The sequence below is a fragment of the Schistocerca serialis genome, chromosome 4 (genome assembly GCF_023864345.2).
Source record: "Schistocerca serialis cubense isolate TAMUIC-IGC-003099 chromosome 4, iqSchSeri2.2, whole genome shotgun sequence".
Classification (NCBI taxonomy): Eukaryota; Metazoa; Arthropoda; class Insecta; order Orthoptera; family Acrididae; genus Schistocerca; species Schistocerca serialis.
In genome coordinates, this window is record NC_064641.1 from 866,375,773 (window position 1) to 866,385,647 (window position 9,875).

Genomic DNA, 9,875 nt, shown 5'->3' on the forward strand with positions numbered 1-9,875 from the left:
GAGGGTACAAGATGAACATCAACGAAAGCAAAACAAGAATAACGGAATGTAGCCGAATTAAGTCAGGTGATGCTGAGGGAATTAGATTAGGAAATAAGACACTTAAAGTGGTAAAGGAGTTTTGCTATTTGGGGAGCAAAATAACTGACGATGGTCGAAGTAGAGACGGTATAAAATGGCAAGGAAAGCGTTCCTGTAGAAGAGAAATTTGTTAACATCGAGTATTGATTTAAGTGTCAGGAAGTCGTTTCTCAAAGTATTTGTATGGAGTGTAGTCATGTACGGAAGTGAAACATGGACGATAAATAGTTTAGACAAGAAGGGAATAGAAGCTTTTGAAATTTGGTGGTACAGAAGAATGTTGAAGATTAGATGGGTAGATCACATAACTAATGAGGAGGTATTGAATAGAATTGGGGAGGTGTTTGTGGCACAACTTGACTAGAAGAAGGGATCGGTTGGTAGGACATGTTCTGAGGCGTCAAGGGATCACCAATTTAATACTGGAGGCCAGCGTGGAAGGTAAAAATCGTAGAGGGAGACCACGAGATGAATACACTAAGCAGATTCAGAAGGATGTAGGCTGCAGCAGGTACTGGGAGATGAAGAAGCTTGCACAGGATAGAGTAGCATGGCGAGCTGCATCAAACCAGTCTCAGGACTGAAGACCACAACAACAACATGTGACAGCTATCCTTCCGTTAACTGTGTAGTCATTACATATTGTGTTATGAACAAGGCGTCTGGCCACAGATAGCTGGTGCTACCGTACGAAGCGAGCGTTGGCTACTTGTTTTCAATAATCAGGGAAACGTTACAGCAGAATTTGCCACAGAGTATATGTTATCCTAAAACAGGGATTTCACGTATATTATCAGAAAATGAACACGTGATACTGTGGGTTTTCAATAAGTAATGCAAAAGTGTTCTCTCCTCGGTCAATTTCGGTTGGAAAAATGCGGAGTTTGTTGTAGGACATCGTGGAATATCCCCGCTTCAGCCCCTATAGTTTCATGAACTTACGATATGTAGTAACTTGTAGTAAGTTACTACCTGCTTTCCGCATGGAACACGCCTATCTCACCACTGACTACTAGACACACACGGTTACTGTCAACTAGTATGGGCCTGAAGATGATGTTGTAACAACATCGAAACTAGTTGCCAATAAAACCAACACCTTATTACAGCTGGAGGAATTTCGTCATTTTTTAACATATATAATACTAGCTGACGTCCCAATTCGTCCGTTTCAATTATGGATATACGAAGAACTTCTGTGTAGGTTGGAAGTTAGGCACAGAATAGGAACCTCTGAGACGATTTCGTGAGACGTGCGCAAATAGCTCAGTCGGTAAGCGCATTTCCCCGCGCAAGGCACAATGTTACGGTATCCAAGCACGGTTCAGCAGGCAGGTTTAATCTGTTAGGAACTCTGAATAAGCACGTCATACGCCGAGTGGTTGAAGGTGATGATGCTGACTTGTGTGGTGCACGCACCGTAATGCCGCTTTCGTGCCGCTGGGTGAGTCGCCGCCTGCGGGGTGTAGCCTGCTCTGTGAGAGCTTCAGCGGTGGGGCAGCCGGCGCCCCGCGTCGGGCATATTAAATTTCCCGGCCAGCGAGGGCGGCGCGATAACAGGGAGACGGACCACACGGCGCGGCGCCGCCAGTGTGTGGAGCGCTCCCCATCCGGCCTGCACAGATACGCCGGCCGGAGCACGTACTCAGAAAAGGGCCGCCACACCACCACCCGCAAGTCCGGACACGCTGCAGAAGCGCAGGGCGCTACCGTGCTGCACAGCCGTCTCACGAGAAACCCGTGTGCTCATGTTTCACTGCACAGTCCCGCTAGGCCAAATCATACCAGCTCCTATCGGAGTACAAAAAGTGCGAATACGTTCCGGTGCAATTGAAAGACTCTACTTTGCCTCTGCACCTTTAAAAATGTTCCCATCATATTCACACTTTTCTTTACCTGCAACCCACCTAAAACTCTCACTAGTTCCCCTAACTGTAACTCGCTCACACCTACTAGTCCCACCCACTCCCACTTGCCCTTTCTCACTCGCTCAATCAGCCCAACTCACTGTCACTACCTCTTTGCGTCTCTCTGTAATTGTCTGCTGTGTCGTAGCCACAGTTCCCTTCGTGCCGTCCACCTACTACAGTATCCTCTCACTGTCGCTGTCTGCCTCTCGTTCCCTCTCACTGCTAATATCTCATTCCTTCCCTGCTACTGATGCTCTCTCTTCTTTGTTGTCAGTGTGAAATACTCTGTCTCTCATCACCACTGGCTGGATTTTTGAAAACGTGGATGTGGCTCTGGTAGATAAATTTCTAGATCATATACTGTTAAAATTTGAGCAATCTGCTGCAGTTATTTATAGTTCCGATTTCGCCTCATACCAGATTTTATGTAACTGGGGTAACTTTAAACCTCTGTATATTGGAAACGGATAAGGATATCAAGAAAATTTTCAAAGTTCTAAGTGGAATCTCAGGAGTATATGAGAGGTGGCACGCCTTTACGATGCACACAGTGACTTTCCCCCTCTCATATTTATATCTTACTCTGAGTAATTCGATTTGGGGAAGACTGGTGGAGTATTGTCATTACAACGCTAGCATTGGGAATTCAGAAGGTATGAATACTTTCCTCTCTAATTGCATGTGGTGAAAAGTTGCTATTGCCTCACATGCGGACTTCAAACGCAGCCTCTCTCGTGACCCGGGCGGCCCGGCGACAGGCGGGTTCTGCTGATCTTAACAGGGTTATGCCGACGGGTGTGAGGGAGTCGAGTGGATGCTCTCCAGACGCCGACATCGTCATAAGAGGGGGGAGGGGGGGGGGGGCGACACGCCCACAGGAGCCTGAAGGAGTGGCAGGGGTTAGAGATTCCGTTAGTTCGTACAAACGTAGTGAAAACGCGTTCTGACGGGCTACCAGTGAGGCGTGGGAATGACTTGTGTTCCCAGGCAGTCTTGTCGGGCAAATTCTGGCGTTTTCTGCAAAGCCATAACTGTGATTGGCTGGCTCATGGGATAGCTCCGTGACGTAGCAAAATCGGTGCAGAAATTGGCGCCAAGTATCTCCATTGGTGGAATAGTAGTGCTTCGGCAATAGAGTGGAATTTTCCACCGGTTTTCGAGTTGCTGATTGGCATATATTGTAAAAATTTCAGCCATTTGCTGTGCATATGCGTCTCGGCATCCTCGGCTGGTTTTCGGTCTGCTTTTGGTGGCGAAAGTATGCTGAAAAAACATTTTCTTGGAGTTTTCCGAGGAACCACCCACGAACTAATGGCGCCTCCACGTATTATCAAGCCCAGCGTAGACCACATCAACTGCAAAAAGAACCAATGGATTAGCTCTATTTGTCAAAGTAGGAGGAAGTGTGTAATATTCATACTTTGGCCCTATACTGTAGTACAGTGACACTAAAACGATCCCTCTGTTGGGTATACAACTGGTCCCTAGCCTGAGGGTTATCCAGAACACTTGACCCTACCTTTGTATCGCCTTTACAACCCAATGTATAAGCACCGGAAATCCTGTATTTATTCGCGGTGTTTTGAATTAGGCAAGTTTGCAGTAGCATGCATACTGATAGTCACGTTTCTCCTAGAGCATCTACGACGTCTAGTCAAAAAGTAGGGCTTCTTTTCTAAAAACAAAAAAGAAACTTTTTACTAACAAATCAACAATGTGCGATAACAACATTTCTGTGCATAATCCCTTCAACCTCTGTGCACTTCGACTGTGCACGTCTAGAGGTACACCTCTGAGGAGCCGTCAGGGCAGACTTTGTCGTGGCAAAGTAGACCCATAGTAATTGAAACGTAGGAAAGCGAAGATGTGGCACTGAAAGGGCTCGACGAAAAAAATTTATGACAAATGAACAATTTATTTTGTTTTTAAAAGCCAGTACTGCACCGAGAGATAAAAAAATGCACAAATTTAATGTCATGAGGCTTAACAATAAAAACGAGGAATTAGAGAATTATAACAGCGTGTTTTAAAATGTAGTCAGGAACCGACCTCTGTCAGAAAGACTCGACGCACCCTCTGCCTATCAGACTAGACCAGTCACCGCAGTAAAATGGCCGTATTTAGTAGTAAATACCATTAAAACATGGCAGTAAACAAAGGTATAGAATTAAAATATATGCAAATGACAACTTCAGCTTACATATAAAACAATTAAAACTACCAAATTTTCAGAAAATATTTACAAAAATTTAATAACATGAAATAAAAGAGCCTTTTACTTTAATAACATACAACAGGCAATAATCAATACCGATATTAGACCATTGTTAACGTAAGAGTAAGTCAACCCAGTCGGACAGGTTCGCAGTTTTAAAATTATACTATAAACACAACTAGAAATAAAAGCACTTTTTTCATTTCATTTATTGGATATTTAGAGACTTGTTGTCTAAAACATGTCATACATTTTACAGTTTTTCATGTGATAACATCAATTGTTCCTTATCTGAAGCAAATATTGTACTCGGTGCTAAAAATAGAAGTAACAGTGGCAAGTTACAAAGAAAAATGAACTTATGTAACGAAAATGGAGGTGTTAAATAATACTGTCCGTAATTTTTTGAAACCTAAGGATGTTTAAATACGACAGGAAAGATTAGAGATGAGTTGTAGATTCGCTCCAGCATAGGAGGGATATCTCAGAAAGACACGCACTCACCACTGTTTCTTGTTGTTAGTAAGCTGTGTGCCAATAACTACTATGCAAGTTTTACATGACTTTAGGTACAACAAACTGCCACGGCTTACGTACTATACTGAACTGCTCCAACACTGCAGAACACCATGACCTTGGCAACTCGAACAAATTTAGCTGAGGTTCATCTTATATCAGAACACGAGTCACTGCCTGGGAAACACCAAAACGCTGCAGCCCAGGGCTTCTCACTAAATTAGTCGTCCATGGTGGACTAAGGCGGTCAAGTGGCTGAGGTCGCCAACAGCTAGTTGCTCAGGTGCAGCCGGCCTCTCTCTGACGTCAGCTCGACGCTTCGACCTACAGCTCGTCTCCTCAAATGAAGTTGAGCGAGTGCGCCTGCTCCAGTGGGCCAGTGTGAACAGCCTCGGGCACCGCAGAGACTCGGCGGGCGCCATCTCCACTGTACAATCAACTTCTGTAATAATTTAAAATTTCGAAAAATAACCCGCCACCAGTAATTAATCTTAAGAAAGAAAAACTTCCGTTGCTACATAAATTAAAGAAGTTATGTTGTAAAGTAGGAAATAAAGATGCTTTCTGAAACAACATTTTCGGAAAGTGCTGTGCGCAGTGTACTGTCGGAGTATTTTTAGCATACCTAATTAAAACATCTAAACGTTCATCATTATTCTAATTACTTGTTCTACCTACTTTTCTTTTATGTTTTGTATTGCCTTTCACGTTTTAAATTCATGTTTTTCTTGCCTTTTTAGTTTACCATTTTACATGTGTGTGTTTTGATAATTGAAAATAGTAAGTATTATTATGACACCAAATCATTACAATAATGATTATTTGTAGAGAAATGCTTAAAACATAGCGTTCTTTTTACTCCATGCACAGCAAACGAATGAAATTTCTTCACATTGTGTACAAGAAAGAAAACGCAGTGTAAAATAAATTTCATCAGGATTTCAAATTTTGGCGAATGATGCTCCAAATATTCTGATTTGCACCAGGCATATTATAGTGGTACATTCGAAAACCTTGGCGGAGAGAAATGATTATGTACTGGTGCTTGTCGCTTGATTATATTGTCAGATCTAAGGCGCTGCAGTCATGGACTGTGCGGCTGGTCCCGGCGGAGGTTCGAGTCCTCCCTCGGGCATGGGCGTGTGTGTTTGTCCTTAGGATAATTTAGGTTAAGCAGTGTGTAAGCTTAGGGACCGATGACCTTAGCAGTCAAGTCCCATAAAATTTCACACACAGAAAAAAGATTACATTGCCAACAGTTCAACAGAACTAGATCTGAAAAGCTTCTTACAAAGTTCTTCCAACATCGAAAGCTGTAAATGTCCATAGGCGCTGTACTTGTCCCGTCGAACCTTTTGGGGTCACTCAGAACTGATTTTGCACACTGACCACCCACGTTTTCATTGTTTTAAAAGAGGCTAGTGGAGAGATTGGACCGAGAATTCGCGAATCTCTCTTTGTAGCCCCAAATGTTCTTGTGACAGCATCGCAGTCTGGTAAATTAACCTCTGACCACGTCAGAAGTTATTTGACAAAAGTTTTCTTTGCCAGTCCAGAAGAAATTACATATTACTGTCGGATTTTTGGGGTGGTTAATGTAAAAAAACCGTTTTGAGTATCGTAATTAGTGACAAGACTTCGTTCATCTGGCTATGTCGAAAGGCTCGACCGAACAGGGACAGCCATTGGACGTATGTGGCATTCGATGTAGGAAAAACTTTGGAGAAGATATGCAGATCTAGTTCTGCTGAATGATTACGATATCTTTGTCCACTTGAGAAACAATATAATCAATCTGCAGTCACAAGTTCATAATCTGTCTTCTTCGCCAGGGCTTACCAATGTACTGAGATATGCCTAATACCAATCAGGATATTTAGCGGATCGCCCGCCACAATTTGTAAGTCCTGCACAATTTTGTTTTGTATTGTGTTTTCTGTCCTGTGTATTATATGAAGACATTTCATTCATTCGATGTGCATGGTATAAAAAGTCCCGTTTTAAGCATTTCTTTACAGATGATCTTTCTGATAACGATTTTTTATCATAATAATGAGTTACTTATTATTTTCAGTTGACGAAATATCCATGTGTGAAATGGAAAATTAAAAAAGGAACAAAAAACATGAATTTAAAAAGGGTAAAATAGCAACTTAAAACATAAAACAAAATAAGCAGAAGAAAGAATTGTAATAGTAGTGTAAGTTTAGATATTTTACTTAGGTATGTTGAAAATACTCTGACAGCACATTGTACACAGTTAATTTTGCAAAACTGGTGGTTTAGAAACCAGCTTCATTAGACATGGGTGGATGACATGTGAAAGCTTCTTTAATTTATGCTATAATAAAAGTTTTCATTACTAAAACTTAATTAATTATGGTCGAGTATACAGCAAAATTTAACATTATTACAAAAGCTGACTATACAGTTTTCAGGAACGTTAATTATTTTGAACGTCTGTATGAAGCTCGTTTTTTGTATATCATGGTTTCGAAGATATTCCCTCTCGATCTAGTAGTGGTGTGTTTTACCCCTTAAAAGTGAAATTGGGCAAAAACGAAAAAATACATACTGCATTATTTTGACTCCTGTAACTATCCGCCCAGTTTTATCAATTTCGTTTATTTACAACTGGGAATCTTCTCTTGTCATTTGCAGATTTTTATACGCATATTGCTAGTTAAGGTGAAGATTGTGACTCGTCGATTTGTAAACATATTCAGCTGTCGAAATAAATAGGAAGCAGTTCAAAAAATTTACCTGATGGGAAGGCACAGCTAGTCCGGCAGTGACACTTTTTTATATATGCAGCATTTCGGCTACATAAACAATTGCTAAGCTCTTTTGGTGAGACACATTTAACAATCGACAAGCGAATCTTCAACTATTGATTGCGCCGAACAAGAAGTACATAGAATGAGCCCCCCCCCCGTATCCTCGGTAATAACTGGAGAGCATTTCGTCAGCCAGTAAATGTCCAAACACAATCTGCTAATGATGTTGTTAAAGCCTGCGTTATTCGTCATAGTTATGTTAGAGGTAGAGATGAATATATGGTTGAGGATACAACGTCAGTTATACGGCTGGAAGAGAGTCAAGGAGAGAACACTACAAGAATTGAAACTTCCTGGCAGATTAAAGCTGGGTGCCAGACCGAGACTCGAACTCGGGACCTTTGCCTTCCGCGGGCAAGTGCTCTACCACTGCAGAGTGAAAATCTCATTCTGTAAACATCACCCAGGCTGTGGCTAAGTCATGTCTCCGTCATATCCTTTCTTTCAGGAGTGCTAGTTCTGCAAGGTTCGCAGGAGAGCTTCTGTAAAGTTTGGAAGGTAGGAGACGAGGTATTGGCAGAAGTAAAGCTGTGAGGACGGGGCGTGAGTCGTGCTTGGGTAGCTCAGTTGGTAGAGCACTTGCCCGCGAAAGGCAAAGGTCCCGAGTTCGAATCTCGGCCTGGCACACAGTTTTAATCTGCCAGGAAGTTTCATATCAGCGCACACTCCGCTGCAGAGTGAAAATCTCATTCTGACTACAAGAGTTGATCTCAGAGCAAATAATGTGGGAAACATTCTGCGTAAATATTTTGTGTAGAGTGTAGGAAGCGTTTCCTGGCAGATATCGAAGATGTGACGGAATTGCGAACTGCATGACGACGACAACAGATAACTGTCAAATGAACCGATTTCATTTGAACATAGTACTTTTAATACAGAACATTTGATCTTCTATTATTAAAGCAACAGAAGTAAATTGCAACCAATAGTAAAAATGTGACTTTGTTACTTAATTTCCAACAACTTTTATGTCTCTACAAATAAAACATTTGTTAATAATATCCCACCATGGTTGTCACGATAATGAAAATAAAAAATAAATAAATAATTGAATCAGGTTACGTCTGCTATCTAAAAGTACTGTGCAGCTACAGAATTTTACCATTACCAGCTCTAGAATCTGTGAACCGCGTTTCTTCTACTGCAATATGGGAAAAAAAGGGTCTTTCTTGAATTAAAGTAAAATTTCGTTATTCATGTTTGCAACAGAAAAACCAGTTCCCAACTGTGTACACTCACGAAGGCTCAATTCGCACGGAACAAAACTATTACTGGAAATAGAAAACCGCTTTGTGTGCAAACGTGCATTTGGTCACGTACGCCGCGGCGGTGACGAAAAAAGCAGCTTTCGGCGCCAGTGGCAGCCGGCAGTCGCACAGCTACTGCCGACGCCAAATTTACCGCTGGTCTCATTTTCGCTTAAAGTGGAAGCCCTAATTTAATTCCGTGCAGTACTATTGGAATGGCGACGGTAAAATCCGCCATGTGTACAACCGGCCCTACTTTTAACACTATGTGGCAACGTCGCTCGTCATACCTGTTCAAGCGTCGATCGTCATTGGCTGGCTTCGTGCTGTCCCTTGGCAAAAGAAATGCCGCTACTGAGCTGAAGGTGCGAAGGACCCATATTGCAGACTACACAACGCACAGACGAGGGAAGTTGCATGCTCTGGCGCAGTGGTCCCGAACATGGGGGTAACTGTTCTCTGAGGGTTAAAATGAAATTTTCTAACGGCTTAAAGCAAATGGGTTCAATTGTGTTTCAGTCACGAAACTAAATTAAGATCACTATTCTGTAAGACTGTAATACAGAGAACATAAATTACGATAATTACATACTTCTCATTTCAAATACTACAATTAATGTGTAAGACAATGTGGTGGAGGTTGCAACATCTTAGGAAACGAATGACTGAAAGTCTCCGTGACATAGACCACCCGCTACACACACACACACACACACACACACACACATACACACACACACACACACACAATTCGTACCACGTACCTATGTCAGTAAAACTGGGACATATACGCTATGTGATCAAAAGTACTCGGACACCCCCAAAAACATACGTTTTTAATATTAGGTCCATTGTGCTGCCACCTAATGCCAGATTCTCCATATCAGCGACCTCAGTAGTCATTAGACATCGTGAGAGAGCAGAGTGGGGCGCTCCGCGGAACTCATGGACTTCGAATGTGGTCTGGTGATTGGGTGTCACTTGTGTCATACGTCTGTACGCGAGATTTCCACACCCCTAAACATCCCTAGGTCCACTGTTTCCGATGTGACAGTGAAGAGGAAACATG

The 9,875-nt window shown here is 42.2% G+C and overlaps 1 non-coding gene across 1 annotated transcript; it reads left to right on the forward strand.

The window, feature by feature from the left end:
* Positions 1-8,110: 8,110 nt before the first annotated feature.
* Positions 8,111-8,185, forward strand: Trnas-cga (transfer RNA serine (anticodon CGA)). Its single transcript has one exon. It is a non-coding gene; the product is annotated as a tRNA-Ser (tRNA).
* Positions 8,186-9,875: the final 1,690 nt, after the last annotated feature.